General features: G+C 48.6%; 1 protein-coding gene across 1 annotated transcript in view; it reads right to left on the bottom strand.

The window, feature by feature from the left end:
- LOC121586740 (RNA-binding motif, single-stranded-interacting protein 3-like) overlaps nt 1-20,260 on the bottom strand; it is a gene marked incomplete at its 3' end in the record, with an annotated part of 116,284 nt that overhangs the window by 75,514 nt on the left and 20,510 nt on the right. The gene's annotated exons all lie outside the window — the stretch shown is intronic.

The following is a 20,260-nucleotide window of genomic DNA, read 5'->3' as shown; positions in this document are numbered from 1 at the left end:
AATCAGCAGAGTGGGTGGCATGCATACAGTACATCTCCCATGCTGCATCATTAATCCTAGGCCAGGAGATATGTACAGTGGGGAGAACAAGTATTTGATACACTGCCAATTTTGCAGGTTTTCCTACTTACAAAGCATGTAGAGGTCTGTAATGTTTATCATAGGTACACTTCAACTGTGAGAGACGGAATCTAAATTAATTATTAATAATAATAATAATTAATTTGCATTTTATTGCATGACATAAGTATTTGATCACCTACCAACCAGTAAGAATTCCGTCTCTCACAGACCTGTTAGTTTTTCTTTAAGAAGCCCTCCTGTTCTCCACTCATTACCTGTATTAACTGCACCTGTTTGAACTCGTTACCTATATAAAAGACACCTGTCCACACACTCAATCAAACAGACTCCAACCTCTCCACAATGGTCAAGACCAGAGAGCTGTGTAAGGACATCAGGGATACAATTGTAGACCTGCACAAGGCTGGGATGGGCTACAGGACAATATGCAAGCAGCTTGGTGAGAAGGCAACAACTGTTGGCGCAATTATTAGAAAATGGAAGAAGTTCAAGATGACGGTCAATCACCCTCGGTCTGGGGCTCCATGCAAAATCTCACCTTGTGAGGCATCAATGATCATGAGGAAGGTGAGGGATCAGCCCAGAACTACACGGCAGGACCTGGTCAATGACCTGAAGAGAGCTGGGACCACAGTCTCAAAGAAAACCATTAGTAACACACTACGCCGTCATGGATTAAAATCCTGCAGCGCACGCAAGGTCCCCCTGCTCAAGCCAGTGCATGTCCAGGCCCGTCTGAAGTTTGCCAATGACCATCTGGATGATCCAGAGGAGGAATGGGAGAAGGTCATGTGGTCTGATGAGACAAAAATAGAGCTTTTTGGTCTAAACTCCACTCGCCGTGTTTGGAGGAAGAAGAAGGATGAGTACAACCCCAAGAACACCATCCCAACCGTGAAGCATGGAGGTGGAAACATCATTCTTTGGGGATGCTTTTCTGCAAAGGGGACAGGACGACTGCACCGTATTGAGGGGGAGGATGGAAGGGCCATGTATCGCGAGATCTTGGCCAACAACCTCCTTCCCTCAGTAAGAGCATTGAAGATGGGTCGTGGCTGGGTCTTCCAGCATGACAACGACCCGAAACACACAGCCAGGGCAACTAAGGAGTGGCTCCGTAAGAAGCATCTCAAGGTCCTGGAGTGGCCTAGCCAGTCTCCAGACTTGAACCCAATAGAAAATCTTTGGAGGGAGCTGAAAGTCCGTCTTGCCCAGCGACAGCCCCGAAACCTGAAGGATCTGGAGAAGGTCTGTATGGAGGAGTGGGCCAAAATCCCTGCTGCAGTGTGTGCATACCTGGTCAAGACCTACAGGAAAAGTATGATCTCTGTAATTGCAAACAAAGGTTTCTGTACCAAATATTAAGTTCTGCTTTTCTGTTGTATCAAATACTTATGTCATGCAATAAAATGTAAATTAATTACTTAAAAATCATACAATGTGATTTTCTGGATTTTTGTTTTAGATTCCGTCTCTCACAGTTGAAGTGTACCTATGATAAAAATGACAGTCCTCTACATGCTTTGTAAGTAGGAAAACCTGCAAAATCGGCAGTGTATCAAATACTTGTTCTCCCCACTGTGTGTGTGTGTGTGTGCAAGATAGAGTTCTCATCTGGATGTTCTCACCTGGGCAACAGGAAGCAGTGAGGGAAACAGTGTTCAGAGAACCCCTCTATACCTGAGGGTAACAATATGGTAGCAGACCTACAGAATGGTCCCAGCACATAGGAGTAGCAATTCATTAGAGGAGTTCTGTTGGACTCTGGACCAGGAAAGGAGGAGGAAGAGGGAGAGATAAGGAGGAGACAGAAGAGGGGACCAGAACAGTGGGAGGTGGAGAGGAGAAAAGGAGGAGACAGAAGAGGGGACCAGAACAGTGGGAGGAGTAGAGGAGAAAAGGAGGAGACTGAAGAGGGGACCAGAACAGTGGGAGGAGGAGAGGAGAAAAGGAGGAGACTGAAGAGGGGACCGGAACAGTGGGAGGAGGAGAGGAGAAAAGGAGGGGACTGAAGAGGGGACTAGAACAGTGCTAAATGATGTAAATGTAAAAATGTAAAACAGTGGGAGGAGGAGAGGAGAAAAGGAGGGGACTGAAGATGGGAGCCACTATCAGATCAGTCACAGTCTCCTGCTGTTAATAACGCCTGCTTTAAAGGGACAATCTGTCATTTAATTGGAGTTGTGGGTTAATCCTGGCAGCACCCCAGAGAGCCACTCAGCAGCTGTTACTTCTCCTGGAGAGGGGATCAGCTAGCTACAGTAGTGCCCTCTATCACAGTAACTTAAGGGATGAACGTCAACGTTCTGAACACATTATCTTGGAAATAATGGACACCGCAGCGGTGTTCCTTGTTCCAAGGTAATGTAAAGAACGGAGGCATTAATCCCGCTTAAAAAAGCACACATTTACCTATATATATATTAACATTGTTAATATTTTCCTTTTTGAAAGAGAATTCATACTTTCTCATCTTTTGGTTGCTAGTCATCTTTTGGTCCCAGTCGTTCGTTCGATTAGTTCAATATTTATGGACGTGACCCAGTCGTTCGTTCCATTAGTTCAATATTTATGGACGAGACCCAGTCGTTCGTTGGATTAGTTCAATATTTATGGACGAGACCCAGTTGTTCGTTGGATTAGTTCAATATTTATGGACGAGACCCAGTCGTTCGTTCCATTAGTTCAATATTTATGGAAGCGACCCAGTCGTTCGTTGGATTTGTTCAATATTAATGGACGTGACCCAGTCGTTCGTTCGATTAGTTTAATATTTATGGATGTGACCCATTCGTTCGTTTGATTACTTCAGTATTTATGGACGAGACCCAGTCGTTCGTTCCATTAGTTCAATATTTATGGACGAGACCCAGTCGTTCGTTGGATTAGTTCAATATTTATGGACGAGACCCAGTTCTATATCGTGGAGCTCCGCCCCATAGGGGAGCTCTGCTCCTATTGGTTTACCCACTGCCCTAAGGCAGCATCAGCCTGAGACAAAATTATGCACACACCTGCAGCCAATAGGAGTACAGGTTTCCCTATAAGAGGGGATGCCTCCCCTCAATCTGCCTCCCTTTATCTTCAGCGACTGGACTAGACTGAAGAGCCAAGAAGAGACGAAGAAGCACGAAGAAGACTCAGGACGAAAACGCCGTTGATCCCAGTCATCAACGTCGTCTAAATGAGCACACCGGGAGATTTCCCACCCCCAAAAGCTCTTTTCAGAGCTCAGTGCAGATGCTCTTCCATGGCGGCCGGTGACCACCACAACCTATGTTTCGTGTGTTTGGGGTCCCAGCATGCCAAAGAAGGCGTCTGCAGTCCCCCGAATTGCGCCTCCTGCGCCCTCCTTTCTTTGAAGGAGAGGAAGCAGCATTGGGCGTTTTTCAGGGAGGACATCCCCCTTGAGGACGTGCTGTCAATACTAGCCTCTGCTTCAGAGGCGTCGTCTGACGGCGCAGACTCGGGGTAAGATAGGGACTTTGAGGAGGGGTCTGGCATTCCGATGGAACAGTCAGACCCCATCCCTCATACTTTCAAGCCCCCCTTTCCTTTGGATAGCGAGAGGGCTTGTAGTCCCTATAGCGAAGAGGATACGAGCTCTGAGAGATCAGAAGCTCTGTCTTTCGCTGCAGCCTCTCTGAGATCGGATTTTCCGGGTCTCATTGAGAGAGCTGCCAGACGTCTGGACATAAAGCTGCCCCCTCTTCCCTCCGCACCGGAGGTTGATATGATGGAGGGCGGACCTTATTCCAGGCCAAGGAGGGCGGCAGAGCCAGTGGCTCCTGCCATGCCTTCTTTGGCTAGGTACGTCGAGGGCTCGTGGGAGGCACCTTTAGCGGCGCGTTCGCCGGTTAAAGCGTACCTCCCATTCACGAGAGTGGAGGGAAGGTTCCAGGGTCAGGGAATCCCCAGGTTAGAGAGCGCCATGGCGGCGTATCTCGTACCGGGTTCGAGTCCTTGGCCCTCTTCCAAGAAGGCCACGTTGCCATCACAGAAGGACCGTCTCACAGCATTGCTGTTAGAGAAGTCCTTCAGTTTGGGAGCCCAAGCTGTAGCAGCAGCTAATAATATTGCCCTCTTGGCGGCCGCTCTGTCCCGTTTAACCACGGGTAAGACAGAGCTGGTACCGGAGGAGGTGGAGGAGGCGTCCAGGATTTCTGGCGCCATACTTCACCTAACACAGGCGTCTGCAGTCTGCGCGGGGAGGTCCATGGCCACTTCGGTGGTCGGGGAACGACACCTCTGGTTGTCTTTGACTTCCATGAAAGAGGCAGACAGGACGTCTTTATTGAACGCCCCCCTCTCTGACGACGGCCTCTTTGGGGTCGCTGTCAAAGAGGCGACGGAGAGGTTCTCTAAGCTGGAGGAGGACAAGAAGCAGCTGGCCAAGCACCTGCCATTGGCAGGGCGACTGGGCCCAGCACCGTCACAGAGGCCATCTACCTCCGCCCCTCAGAGTAGACAGGGATCTACAGCGAGGCGGCGTACTCGGCGTCATCCGGCGGCTGCAGGCAGCAAGGGAACGGGCCTCGCCCTTCCAGCAGCCACGGTAGCCCCGTTACAGCCGGCGAGGGAGGTGGTGAGGACGCCGACCTGGCCTCCCAAGGGAGGCAAGAGGAGGCGCACATGACGGGACGCGGGGGAGAGAATAGAGGATCCGTCGACATCGAACGTATCCACTGTTCCCCCCCACCCTTCGGTTGAAGGGATGGGTGATGTGATTGCTATTGTTGATGTGTTCAATAAAGAGTTGGCTCCACCTGACTTTGTCAAAAAAGAGCCCCTTTTCCATAATACGTCCGAGAGCGTTCAAATCTCACCCTCTCTTCCTTACCACTCTAAGAGCCGTTCAGCCCACCGAGGGTGCGTTGCTGAACAGGCACTTAGAGTAGGTACACATAACACTTCATGTATAAGAAGTGCTCTACATAGCAGGCAGCAGTCTCTGTCAGATTCTGACATGATGACGCAGCCGCTATTTGGGGATGGCGCACTATCACAGACTAAGGTCTCTGCTAGTACGAGCCAGACCCATGCTGCGTTCACGGAGGGTCCGATTACCGCGGTCACGAAGGTGTCCAGAGTATCGGCGCCCCCAGACATTATGACACAGCAGCTATCTGGGGATGGCGCACTATCGCAGACTAAGGTCTCGGTTAGTGCGATTCAGACCCATGCTACGTTCACGGTGTCACACCCTGGCTCTGGGACTCTATATGTTGAGCCAGGGTGTGTTCATTCTATGTGTTAGATTTCTATGTTAGTAGTTCTAGTTGTGTTTACTTCTATGTTGGCTAGAGTGACTCCCAATCAGAGGCAACGAGTGTCAGCTGTCGTTGGTTGTCTCTGATTGGGAGCCATATTTAAACTGTCTGTTTTCCCTTTGTGTTTGTGGGTTCTTGTTCCGTGTTGGTCATTGTTACCGTGGACTTCACGAGTCGTTTCTTGTTTTGTTTATTGTTGTCTATTATCACTAAAGATAATAAAGTTTAAACATGTTCGTTCATCACGCTGCGCCTTGGTCTATTCCCTACGACGATCGTGACAGAAGAACCCACCATAAAAGGACCAAGCAGCGTGTCCAGGAGAAGGCAGACTGGACATGGGAGGAAGCGCCGGGAAAGGAGATGGAGAGGTTGGCGATGGCCCAGGTGGGCAAATCGTGGTCCTGGGAGGACATGCTCGGGGGCAAGGGACCATGGGCTAGGATTAAGGCCCTGGCGAGAGAGGAGCAGCGGCGTCAGCAGTGTCAACGTCGGACAGGCGAGAGGCAACCCCAGAAATTTTTTAGGGGGGGGCACACGGCATGGGCGGCTGGGCAGCAGGAGGCTGCCACAGGGCGATTTGGAGAGGAGGCCACCGGGTTAGGGGGGCCAGAAGGCAGGTTGGCGGAGCCTGGATGGAGAGCGGAACCAACTTCCCGTACTCAGGCATGGCAGCATGGGACGGGGCAGGTTCCGCGGTATGCGGAGCGGCGTACTGTGCCACGAGTGGTCCGGCATAGTCCTGTATGTCCTGTGCGAGCACCCCGCACGTGTCGTGCGAAGGGGGGTAGGCAGCCAGGACGGAGTGTGCCGGCTCAACGCTCGTGGTCTCCTATGCCTCTCCGCGGTCCCAGATATCCTGCTCCAGTGTCACGTGCTGTTATGCCAGTACGGGTACACAGCCCTGTACGTCCTGTGCGGATGCCTCACACAGAGTTTGTGAGGGTAGGCATTCAGCCAGGACGGGTTGTGGCCGCTCTTCACTCCAGGTCTCCTATCCGTCTCCACAGCCCGGTTCGGCCCGTTCCTCCTCCACGCACCAAGCCAGGGGTGCGAGTCGTCAGCCTGGTAAGGCCCGTTCCTCCTCCACGAACCAAGCCAGGGGTGCGCGTCGTCAGCCTGGTAAGGCCCGTTCCTCCTCCACGCACCAAGCCAGGGGTGCGCGTCGTCAGTCCAGCACAACCCGTGCCTGGGTCACCGGTGCCTGGTAAGGTACCGGTCAACTGCTCCACTACGGAGCTGAAGCTAACCGCTCCTGCTAAGTCCAGTTCAGCTCCAGCCAGCGGGGCCAGACTGGACCAGGGGCGCTATGGGGGGTTTATTGGAGGGTGGTGGGCAAGGCCGGAGCCAGAACCGCCGCCGAGGAGGTATGCCCACCCAGCCCTCCCTGTTTTGTTCAAGTTGAGGCGCGGTCGCAGTCCGCACCTTTGGGGGGGGTACTGTCACACCCTGGCTCTGGGACTCTATATGTTGAGCCAGGGTGTGTTCATTCTATGTGTTAGATTTCTATGTTAGTAGTTCTAGTTGTGTTTACTTCTATGTTGGCTAGAGTGACTCCCAATCAGAGGCAACGAGTGTCAGCTGTCGTTGGTTGTCTCTGATTGGGAGCCATATTTAAACTGTCTGTTTTCCCTTTGTGTTTGTGGGTTCTTGTTCCGTGTTGGTCATTGTTACCGTGGACTTCACGAGTCGTTTCTTGTTTTGTTTATTGTTGTCTATTATCACTAAAGATAATAAAGTTTAAACATGTTCGTTCATCACGCTGCGCCTTGGTCTATTCCCTACGACGATCGTGACACACGGAGGGCAGGATTACTAAGGTTATGGGAATAACCAACGTATCGGCTCCTCTGACAAAACGAGCTAGTACTCACCACACTGAGTGTGAATCAACCCACCAGGGGTGCAGAGTTGAACACACACAGAAGGTGAAGGTTAAGAGGGTATCAAGGCGCCGCCTTGTTTTACCTCATAGAGACCTCATATTACAGACTTCTAGGAGTGCTGTAGTGAAGGGCTCTAATAGCGAATTGCAGTCACCTAAGATGACACAATCGCTTGCTGGGGATGGTGCCCTGTCGCAGGCTGTGGCCTCGGTCAGTGCAATTCAGACCCGCGATGCGTTCAAGGAGGGCAGGAATACGACGGTTACGAGTTTAACCGACGTCTCTGCTCCTCTTTCTCTTTCAGAGCGCATTGATGGTTCCTCTCCCTTTCTCGGGAGGCCCACCTTCCACCACTTCAGTGTTGGGGAACAGTGGCGGTAAGGGCCATAGAGGAATACAGGTCCTTCCTACTGAATGCACCACAGCTTCGCGCTCAGCCGCTTTCTCTGCATTGCTGGCAGTGGCGAAGAAGCTGTACCCTCTCACGCTGGCTAGAACAGACGTTGCAGAAGGGTTATGCTCTCCAATTCCATCGGACCCCACCCCTGTTCAGGGGAGTGGTGGAGACGGTGATGAAAACGCCTGAAAAAGTGGCCGCTCTGGTTTCAGAGATTACGGAACTTTTGGCGAAGGAGGCGGTCACAGTAGTTCCCCAGGAGCAAAGGAACAAGAACATATTCGCCCTATTTCCTGGTGCCCAAAAAAACGGGGGGAGTGAGGCCGATTTTGGATTTACGCATTCTCAACGAGAGCGTAACCAAACGGCCCTTCCGAATGCTAACGACAAAACGTCTGCTGGAATGTGTCCAGAGAGGGGACTTTTGTACGAGCATAGACCTAAAGGACGCGTACTTTCATGTGCCGGTTCAGCCGCGTCACAGGAAGTTTCTGCGGTTCGCCTTTCAAGGGGTGGCGTACAAATACACGAGGATGCCATTTGGGTACGCCCTGGCACCTCGCACATTTTCCAAGTGTGTGGAGGCGGCATTGGAACCGTTGCGTCGTCAGGGGATACGGCTACTAGCCTACCTGGACGATCTACTGGTTCTCGCCCCGTCAGCAGAGCTGGCGATCACTCACACAACACAGACAGTGATTCATCTCACAAGTCTGGGGTTCGCTGTGAATTGGAAAAAGAGCGCGCCCTGGCCCACTCATCAGATTGTCTACCTGGGGATACAGCTAGACACTGTGAGGATGAGGGCTCGAATTTCGGACCCCCGAAGGGTAGCCTTGTTGCTAGCCCTGAGGAAGTGTCGTCCGAATCACACGGTGACGGCGCTGTCGATCATGTCACTTTTGGGTCTCATGTCGTCAGCCCACTCTGTGGTTCCGCTGGGACTTCTGCATATGCGCAGGATGCAGCGATGGTTCGCCCAACTAAGACTAGACCCATTGCGTCAACGTCATCGGTTGGTGGTGGTTCCACTCTCGCTCAGTGCAGATCTGAACTATTGGAGAAACCCGCGCGTTCTTATGCACGGAGTCCCGATAGGCAAGGTGTCCTCCTACATCCCAGTGTTCACAGACGCGTCTCTGACGGGATGGGGAGGGACATGTCAGACTCAAGCGATAGGAGGTGTGTGGCCTCTTTCGAGTCGCCACATCAACCTCTTGGAGTTGGAAACGGTTCGACTGGTTCTGACCCACTTCGCGTCTACCCTTCGGGGTCGCGATGTGCTGGTCTGGTCAGACAACCGGACCACAGTAGCTCACATAAATCGCCAGGGAGGAGTCAGGTCTCCTGCTCTCCATCGGGCGGCAGAGGAACTGTGGCTGTGGGCTCACGAACACCTTCGCTCATTGAGAGCAGCACACATTCCGGGCTACTTGAACGTAGGAGCAGACCTCATGTCAAGAGGGGGTCCTCGAGACGACGAGTGGTGTCTGCATCCGGACATTGTTCTCCAAATTTGGGAACAATTCGGGAGAGCCGAGGTGGACCTATTCGCGTCACACGTGAACGCGCAATGTCCTCTATGGTTCTCTCTGAGGGAGCAGGACGAACCGCCACTGGGAAGAGACGCTTTTGCGCACCAACTGTGGCCGAGAGTTCTCCTGTATGCATTCCCTCCGCTGTCCTGCATTCTCCCACTGTTAGCCAGGGTGAGGTCAGGAGGGCTGTCAGTGATACTGATAGCCCCCGATCGCCCAGGGGCTCCTTGGTTTGCGGAGATGAGTCAGATGTTGATGGCGCCACCTTGGCCAATTCCACATCGACGGGACGCGTTGTCTCAGGCGGGGGGCACGATAGGGCGATTGCCCATAATCGGCCAACCACTGAAGGCCTGGCTGCTGAGAGAGACAGGCTAGAGCGCCGTGGGTTATCTGATGCAGTGATCAGGACCATACAGGGTTCACGTGCCAGTTCCACTTCTAAGATGTATGCCAGTAGATGGAACGTGTTTTCACGATGGTGTGTCACACAAGGTGTAGACCCCATGAGCTGTCAGGTGGAGAGTATTCTCTCTTTTCTACAGCTTATGTTTGATAAGCAGCGATCGCCCGCCACCATTAAGGTGTTTGCAGCAGCGATTTCAGCTTGTCATGAGGGGTTTGGCAGAGACAATGTCTTTAGCCACCCTCTAGTGAAACGTTTCCTATTAGGAACGCGGCGACTTAGGCCAACACCTAGAGTCACGCTTCCTCAGTGGGATTTGGCTCTGGTACTCGAAGCGCTATGTAAGTCGCCGTTCGAGCCATTGAATCAAATACCCCTCAAGATGCTGTCTATGAAGACAGCACTGTTGCTCGATTTGACTACAGCTAAGCGTGTCAGTGATTTGTCTGCTCTTTTGACGAGACCTGACTGCCTGGCCATCAATGGTGACCTGAGCAGAGCGGTGTTACGTCCTAACCCGGCATTTGTGCCGAAGGTTATTAGGAGTTCATATAGATCACAGACCGTGGAGCTGTGGGCGTTTTCTCCTCCTCCTCATAGAGAGAGGAGTGAGGAAAAGCTCCATCGCCTGTGCCCAGTACGCGCTTTGGCGTGTTACGTCGAGCGCACAGCAGCGATTAGGTCATCGCCTCAGCTGTTTGTGTTACGGTGCTGCTGCACAAGGTAGACCACTTTCGAAACAGCGTCTGTCTCATTGGCTTTGTGAAGGCATTGAGACAGCTTATGAGGCAGCGGGGCGACAGTTGCCTCAGGGTATCAGAGCTCACTCCACTCGTGGAGTAGCAGCTTCTACTGCCCTTTTCAGAGGAACAGGGGTAGAGGATATACAGTGGGGGAAAAAAGTATTTAGTCAGCCACCAATTGTGCAAGTTCTCCCACTTAAAAAGATGAAAAAGGCCTGTAATTTTCATCATATGTACACGTCAACTATGACAGACAAAATGAGAAAAAAAAATCCAGAAACTCACATTGTAGGATTTTTAATGAATTTATTTGCAAATGATGGTGGAAAATAAGTATTTGGTCAACTTCAAACAAGCAAGATTTCTGGCTCTCACAGACCTGTAACTTCTTCTTTAAGAGGCTCCTCTGTCCTCCACTCGTTACCTGTATTAATGGCACCTGTTTGAACTTGTTATCAGTATAAAAGACACCTGTCCACAACCTCAAACAGTCACACTCCAAACTCCACTATGGCCAAGACCAAAGAGCTGTCAAAGGACACCAGAAACAAAATTGTAGACCTGCACCAGGCTGGGAAGATTGAATCTGCAATAGGTAAGCAGCTTGGTTTGAATAAATCAACTGTGGGAGCAATTATTAGGAAATGGAAGACATACAAGACCAATGATAATCTCCCTCGATCTGGGGCTCCACGCAAGATCTCACCCCGTGGGGTCAAAATGATCACAAGAACGGTGAGCAAAAATCCCAGAACCACACGGGGGGACCTAGTGAATGATCTGCAGAGAGCTGGGACCAAAGTAACAAAGCCTACCATCAGTAACACACTACGCTGCCAGGGACTCAAATCCTGCAGTGCCAGATGTGTCCCCCTGCTTAAGCCAGTACATGTCCAGGCCCGTCTGAAGTTTGCTAGAGTGCATTTGGATGATCCAGAAGAGGATTGGGAGAATGTCAGATGAAACCAAAATAGAACTTTTTGGTAAAAATCAACTCGTCGTGTTTGAAGGACAAAGAATGCTGAGTTGCATCCAAAGAACACCATACCTACTGTGAAGCATGGGGGTGGAAACATCATGCTTTGGGGCTGTTTTTCTGCAAAGGTACCAGGACGACTGATCCGTGTAAAGGAAAGAATGAATGGGGCCATGTATCATGAGATTTTGAGTGAAAACCTCCTTCCATCAGCAAGGGCATTGAAGATGACACGTGGCTGGGTCTTTCAGCATGACAATGATCCCAAACACACCACCCGGGCAACGAAGGAGTGGCTTCGTAAGAAGCATTTCAAGGTCCTGGAGTGGCCTAGCCAGTCTCCAAATCTCAATCCCATAGAAAATCTTTGGAGGGAGTTGAAAGTCTGTGTTGCCCAGCGACAGCCCCAAAACATCACTGCTCTAGAGGAGATCTGCATGGAGGAATGGGCCAAAATACCAGCAACAGTGTGTGAAAACCTTGTGAAGACTTACAGAAAACGTTTGACCTGTGTCATTGCCAACAAAGGGTATATAACAAAGTATTGAGAAACTTTTGTTATTGACCAAATACTTATTTTCCACCATCATTTGCAAATAAATTCATTAAAAATCCTACAATGTGAGTTTCTGGATTTTTTTTTCTCATTTTGTCTGTCATAGTTGACGTGTACATATGATGAAAATTACAGGCCTCTCTCATGTTTTTAAGTGGGAGAACTTGCACAATTGGTGGCTGACTAAATACTTTTTTTCCCCACTGTATGTAGAGCGGCGTCTTGGTCGACACCGTCTCCATTTATCCTTTGGATATGTCTTCTAACTCCTTGGCTCAGTCTGTACTCAGCGTGGCTGAAGGGAGACTTTGAGCTAGGAGGAGAGGAATGCAGGACTGTAGAGACAAGGTCTCTATCAGGTCCGCTTCTGATAGAAGGACATATTTTTGACATGACTCCTGACTGACAGGTTCAGTACAGTAGAAGGCATGTAGGTTGACAGAGTGTGACGTCATCTATCTGCTTGTTCAGAATAGTATGTGTCATGTTAGGGGATTTGCCCACTAATCTCTGGGGTTCCATTGAGTAAGTGGGGTGGCCTACCGTGTTCACAATGTAGAGTGACACCTTTGTGTCATTCCATTAGTGACTGGTAGTGATGTATCAGAATATTGAGGTATCATCTATCTGCTAGTACAGATTAGTATGGCCGGTATTCTGGTGATCTGCCCACTAGTCATTGGTTTTGCCATTAGACTAGCTTGGGCGGGTCTTGAACCGATGATGCAGTATATTGTGACACTTGTATTTTATACAGTGGTTGCAGTACTGCAGGAATTGGTTGCAGCCATTGCTAGGCCTGACCTTCTCGTTTCGATGGGAAGTGTTGGGCTCGGCAGGGAGTACATTTTGGAGCGCTACGCTCCGCCTTAAACCAATAGGAGCAGAGCTCCCCTATGGGGCGGAGCTCCATGATATAGAACGATTAGTTACCGGAGTGTAACTCCAGTTCTATGAGTGGAGCGGAGCCCCATAGGACTTAAGGCCCTGCCGACCCTCTCTAGTCTCGCTGAAGATAAATATCTCGGGAGGCAGATTGAGGGGAGGTATCCCCTCTTATAGGGACACCTGTACTCCTATTGGCTGCAGGTGTGTGCATAATTTTGTCTCAGGCTGATGCTGCCTTAGGGCAGTGGGTAAACCAATTGGAGCAGAGCTCCCCTATGGGGCTCCGCTCCACTCATAGAACTGGATTTACACTCCGGTAACTAATCGTTTTTCGTTGGATTAGTTCAATATTTATGGACGAGACCCAGTCGTTCGTTCCATTAGTTCAATATTTATAACGTGACCCAGTCGTTCATTCAATTAGTTCAATATTTATGGACGTGACCCAGTTGTTCTTTCCATTAGTTCAATATTTATGGTCGAGACCCAGTCGTTTCTTCCATTAGTTCAATATTTATGGACGAGACCCAGTTGTTTGTTCTATATGTTCTGTTGCCATGCTCACTGGCAACATTCTTGTCCCTTGCTTGCTAGCTAGCCAACTAGCTACGGCTAACACAGTCACGACCTCTGTTATATCTGCCAGAATAACAGCAAAGTAGCTGCATTTGCAGTGGTTTAAGTAGTTTTCTATCGACATTCATTTGGATACATCAATAACAATGAGCTGATGATGCTCAATTTTGCCTGGCATAGCTAGAAAAGTGTGCCTTCTCGTCAGGACACTGTTCATTATGAGGAGATCGCATTGCATATCAAACACTGCATATCAAACATTTGCTTTAGCAAATGTACATTATACCATGGGCATTGGTAGACACAATGTAAGTAACCTAATTTACGTCCCTCTAACTGACCTGAGGGCCTCTGCTGATCCTACAGCTATTGTAAGCATCAATCATGTGCCTATGCTGTTAGCACTGAGGCGGTGTACCCGAGGAGGCAGTCCACTGTGTGCAGCTCACCGTGCACTAATATAAAGAACATGAGCACATCTACTGCTGCTAAGCTTCCCAGTAAAGCAATGAAAACAAGCAAGCATCCCTAAAAAGTGCTCATAATAGCCCACGTTAACATATGTAGATTAAGAAACAAGGTTCATGACATTAATAACTTGCTAGTAACAGATGCCATTCATATTCTGACTATCTCTGAAACTCACTTAGATAGTAACTTTGATGATACAGCGGTAGCAATACATGGTTATAACATCTACTGAAAAGACAGAAATGCCAATTGAGGCGGTGTTGCGGTCTATATTCAGAACCACATTCCTGTAAAGCTTAGAGAGGATCTCATGTTAAATACTGTTGAAGCAATATGGCTACAGGTTAATCTGCCTCACCTAAAGCCCATTCTTGTGGGAAGCTGCTATAGACCACCAAGTGCTAACAGTCAGTTTCTGGATAACGTGTGAAATGCTTGATAATGTATGTGATATCAACAGAGAGGTATATTTTCTCGGTGATTTAAATATTGACTGGCTTTCATCATGCTGCCCACTCAAGAAAAAGCTTCAAACTGTAACCAGTGCCTGCAACCTGGTTCAGGTAATCAATCAACCTACCAGGGTAGTTACAAACAGCACAGGAATGAAATCATCAACATGTATTGATCACATCTTTACTAATGCTGCAGAAATTTGCTTGAAAGCAGTATCCAGATCCATCGGATGTAGTGATCACAATGTAGTAGCCATATCTAGAAAAACCAAAGTTCCAAAGGCTGGGACTAATATAGTGTATAAGAAGTCACACAATAACTTTTGTTGTTGATGTGAATAATATTTGTGACTCGTTTCAGGAAACTAGGCGCATGTCTCGGGTCACTAATTCACAGGAGAGCCATCTGAACTTAAACATTTTTGTTTTATCAAAATGCTTTTTTTGGCAGAAATGCCTTCTGGAACATTTGAACATTCATGTGCCTTAATAACAAATGTGTATGCAATCTGTAAATATGAATAGAATTTTTAAATTACATGCCTAGTAGGTTAAGCCACAGAAAAAGACAGCAACCTTCCCACTAGCCATGATTGGCTGAGATAATGAGTGTGATGGACATGCCGAGAGATGAGTTCGGATTGGTCTGCCATATAGAGGGCTTCTGTCTATTTGAGCTGGTCAGTATGTGTAGGTAATCCTATCTAACGCAGCTTTTTTTTATGTATCGTGTAGTGGAGCTGCATAAGTGTTGCTCTTCACTTTCTGGTGGATCAAGTTTTGAAATCAGTGGAATTAGAATATGATAGCTAAAGAGATGGAGAAAACATCTGTCTCCGGATTACATCTTCAAACTAAGGGCAACCATGGCATCCATGACAGGGAGACGCGTCCATCATATACGGGTAAGATAGTCTAGCGAGCTACATTTTCAGATATTACACGTTTCTAATTTTGACAAAAAGTGGTTTCATTTCAAGTTAAAGTCTACTGTTAGCTAGCTAGCAAATGTTAGCTGGCTGGCTCGCTAGCTAACGTTACGTGTATGATGTTATTATTTGTATCTCAGAACCGTTTGCTTGGCTAGTTAGAGCCTAATGTTAGCTAGCTAACATTGAACCTGGCTGGTTAGCTACCTGTAGATTCACGCAGGGTAGTAACGTCATGAGTTGGGATTATGGGACATTGTTTAGCTAGCTAGCTAACATTAGCTGGCTGGCTCGCTGGCTAACATTACGTGACGTGTATGATCTTACACGTTGTTTACATAGCTAGGTTCATTGTTTACCTAGCTAGCTAGCTACATGTCTTAACAAAAGACTCCACTATGCAAGTAACCATTTTGGGTGCATTCGTAAATTCAGTCTGAGTATGCCAGAGCGCAGAATAACTGATGAATTTACCAACGCACAACACCCATGGAATATGGCCGGTGTCAGTAAACATCGGCAAAAAAGCGTAATGAAATTGTTGCCAGCAGAGCTGGTTAGGCTGTTTCATGTTATTCAGAGGTAAACAATGAACCATAATCCCAATTTTGTGTCTGAAAGTAAATAGCAAGCTAGCCAATGTTAGCCAGTTAGCTTGGGTGCTTGACTGCCGTTGTGAGGTCAGAACGCTCCAATCAACCCTACTCATGGGCCAGAGCGTCAAGTGTGCGCTCTGAACGCTCCGAGAGCGAAACGAGATGGGTGGGGCTGAAGCTTAAGAGGGTGTGAATGATGCTTAATGGGTGTAGACAAAGAAGAGCTCTTCAGTAGGTACCAAAACATTCAAAGGCCATTTTCTCAAAAGTGAGATTACAAGTTTATCAACTTTCAAAGCAGAATAACTTTCCCATTGTTCCCTTAAATGCAGTGTATGATATACCATGTTGTAGCTATGTGTCTCTGCTTATATCCAATGTAAAAAACTACATTTCAAATTTTGCTACATAATACCGAATCAAGGCGGTCGGTCACATTTGTTAGTCCGTGGTGTGTAATGAGGAGCAAACAGACGCTGCACTTGACACATTTATGAAATTGCTCATCTCAGTTAACAATAAGCAGAGAAGGCAACAACTGTTGGCGCAATTATTAGAAAATGGAAGAAGTTCAAGATGACGGTCAATCACCCTCGGTCTGGGGCTCCATGCAAGATCTCACCTTGTGGGGCATCAATGATCATGAGGAAGGTGAGGGATCAGCCCAGAACTACACGGCAGGACCTGGTCAATGACCTGAAGAGAGCTGGGACCACAGTCTCAAAGAAAACCATTAGTAACACACTACGCCGTCATGGATTAAAATCCTGCAGCGCACGCAAGGTCCCCCTGCTCAAGCCAGCGCATGTCCAGGCCCGTCTGAAGTTTGCCAATGACCATCTGGATGATCCAGAGGAGGAATGGGAGAAGGTCATGTGGTCTGATGAGACAAAAATAGAGCTTTTTGGTCTAAACTCCACTCGCCGTGTTTGGAGGAAGAAGAAGGATGAGTACAACCCCAAGAACACCATCCCAACCGTGAAGCATGGAGGTGGAAACATCATTCTTTGGGGATGCTTTTCTGCAAAGGGGACAGGACGACTGCACCGTATTGAGGGGAGGATGGAAGGGGCCATGTATCGCGAGATCTTGGCCAACAACCTCCTTCCCTCAGTAAGAGCATTGAAGATGGGTCGTGGCTGGGTCTTCCAGCATGACAACGACCCGAAACACACAGCCAGGGCAACTAAGGAGTGGCTCCGTAAGAAGCATCTCAAGGTCCTGGAGTGGCCTAGCCAGTCTCCAGACCTGAACCCAATAGAACATCTTTGGAGGGAGCTGAAAGTCTGTATTGCCCAGCGACAGCCCCGAAACCTGAAGGATCTGGAGAAGGTCTGTATGGTGGAGTGGGCCAAAATCCCTGCTGCAGTGTGTGCAAACCTGGTCAAGACCTACAGGAAACGTATGATCTCTGTAATTGCAAACAAAGGTTTCTGTACCAAATATTAAGTTCTGCTTTTCTGATGTATCAAATACTTATGTCATGCAATAAAAAGCAAATTAATTACTTAAAAATCATCCAATGTGATTTTCTGGATTTTTGTTTTAGATTCCGTCTCTCACAGTTGAAGTGTACCTATGATAAAAATTACAGACCTCTACATGCTTTGTAAGTAGGAAAACCTGCAAAATCGGCAGTGTATCAAATACTTGTTCTCCCCACTGTATGTCTCTGCTCTCCTATGTTAATATGTTCTGCTCTCCTATGTTAATATGTCTCTGCTCCCCTATGTTAATATGTCCCTGCTCTCCTATGTTAATATGTCTCTGCTCTCCTATGTTAATATGTCTCTGCTCCCCTATGTTAATATGTCTCTGCTCTCCTATGTTAATATGTCTCTGCTCTTCTATGTTAATATGTCTCTGCTCCCCTATGTTAATATGGCCCTGCAGAGGGAGACAGGGGGAGACATAGGGAGATAGGGTAGGGAGCAGGTGGCAAAGGGAGACGAGGAGGGAGGATGAGACCATGTTTAACTGCGTTGGTAGAAGGACACATACAGCTTGTGCCTCTGCTTCTGAAGAATGGAGTCTTCTGCAGAATGGAGTCTTCTGCTTCTGTTCTCTCTCTCTGTCCTACCTCCCCCGTCTCCTCTCCTTTCTTGTCCTCTGTCCTACCTCTCCTGTCTCCTCTCCTGTCTCCTCTGTTCTACCTCTCCTGTCTCCTCTCCTGTCTCCTCTGTCCTACCTCTCCTGTCTCCTCTCCTGTCTCCTCTGTCCTACCTCTCCTGTCTCCTATGTCCTACCTCCCCCGTCTCCTCTCCTTTCTTGTCCTCTGTCCTACCTCTCCTGTCTCCTCTGTCCTACCTCTCCTGTCTCCTCTCCTCTGTCCTACCTCTCCTGTCTCCTCTCCTTTCTTCTCCTATGTCCTACCTCTCCTGTCTCCTCTCCTGTCTCCTCTCCTGTCTCCTATGTCCTACCTCTCCTGTCTCCTCTGTCCTACCTCTCCTGTCTCCTCTCCTGTCTCCTCTGTCCTACCTCTCCTGTCTCCTATGGCCTACCTCTCCTGTCTCCTCTCCTGTCCTCTGTCCTACCTCTCCTGTCTCCTCTCCTGTAACCTCTGTCCTACCTCCTATGTCCTACCTCTCCTTTCTTGTCCTCTGTCCTACCTCTCCCCTCTCCTGTAACCTCTGTCCTACCTCTCCTATGTCCTACCTCTCCTGTCTCCTCTCCTTTCTTCTCCTCTGTCCTACCTCTCCTGACTCCTCTCCTGTCTCCTCTGTCCTACCTCCCCTCCTGTCTCCTCTGTCCTACCTCTCCTCTGTCCTACCTCTCCTGTCTCCTGTCCTGTCTCCTCTCCTGTCTTGTCCTCTGTCCTACCTCTCCTGTCTCCTCTCCTGTCTCCTATGTCATACCTCTCCTGTCTCCTCTCCTTTCTTGTCCTCTGTCCTACCTCTCCTACCTCCTCTGTCCTACCCCTCCTTTCTTGTACTCTGTCCTACCTCTCCTGTAACCTCTGTCCTACCTCTCCTGTCTCCTACCTCTCCTGTCTCCTACCTCTCCTGTCCTCTGTCCTACCTCTCCTGTCTCCTCTCCTGTCTCCTCTGTCCTACCTCCTCTGTCTCCTCTCCTGTCCTCTGTCCTACCTCTCCTGTCTCCTCTGTCCTACCTCCTCTCCTGTCTCCTCTACTTTCTTCTCCTCTGTCCTACCTCCTCTCCTGTCTCCTCTGTCGTACCTCTCCTGTCTCCTCTCCTGTCTTCTCTGTCCTACCTCCTCTCCTGTCTCCTCTGTTGGGAAGAGTAAGGCATCTCCACACACCAGCCCTCTGCCTAGAAGGATTCCTCACTCACAACTACCTCTCTGTAAAGGTGCTTATTCAAACTCCTCAACACAGGCCCAGGAATCTAATCAGAATTAATTAAATTAATGTGTCATTTAGCAGATGCTTTTATCCAAAGCGACATACAGTCATGCGTGTATACATTTATTTAAAAAAATTTGTGTATGGGTGGTCCCGGGGATCGAACCCACTACCTTGGCGTTACAAGCACCGTGCTCTACCAGCTGAGCTACAGAGGACCACACTCCCAGTCCACACAGTCCTGCTGTTATTACAAACTCCTCAACACAGACCCAGGAATCTAATCAGAACTACTCACAATCCACACAGTCCTGCTGTTACTAGAAACTCCTCAACACAGATAAAGGAATCTAACCAGAACTACTCCCAGTCCTGCTGTTACTCCAAACTCCTCACCACAGACCCAGGGTCTTTATGATTCATACAGAGAGTGTAGGTGATTAAATATGCAGGGCTGCAGCTGCTGTGACACGTCAGGCAGACAGAGCACTCCACTGCTCCAGTTGTTTCACTCTAACACACACACACAGCTGTGACACGTCAGGCAGACAGAGCACTCCACTGCTCCAGTTGTTTCACTCTAACACACACACACAGCTGTGACACGTCAGGCAGACAGAGCACTCCACTGCTCCAGTTGTTTCACTCTAACACACACACACACACACACACACACACACACACACACACACACACAGCTGTGACACGTCAGGCAGACAGAGCACTCCATGGTTATACCGTGTGACAACACAAAGACATGGTTATACCGTGTGACAACACAAAGACATGGTTATACCGTGTGACAACACAAAGACATGGTTATACCATGTACATAGCTGTATTCCTCATTGAGCATGTCGATACAGTATCGTCATGTACCGTACATGATGAAAAAATCAATCATTGTGTGTATGATGTGTGTCTCCAGATATACATATTTTATCCTCTATAGACAGTAATCTGTATGTGTATACCATGTCTCCAGATATACATGTTTTATGCTCTGTAGACAGTACTCTGTATGTTTATACCATGTCTCCAGATATACATGTTTTATCCTCTTTAGACAGTACTCTGTATGTTTATACCATGTCTCCACATATACTATACATGTTTTATCCTATATAGAAAGTAATCTCTATGTTAATACCATGTCTCCAGACATAGATGTTTTATCCTCTATAGAC

This window comes from Coregonus clupeaformis, unplaced genomic scaffold (genome assembly GCF_020615455.1).
Source record: "Coregonus clupeaformis isolate EN_2021a unplaced genomic scaffold, ASM2061545v1 scaf0222, whole genome shotgun sequence".
In the NCBI taxonomy this organism is placed as follows: domain Eukaryota; kingdom Metazoa; phylum Chordata; class Actinopteri; order Salmoniformes; family Salmonidae; genus Coregonus; species Coregonus clupeaformis.
This window is presented reverse-complemented; position numbering and strand designations above follow the sequence as displayed.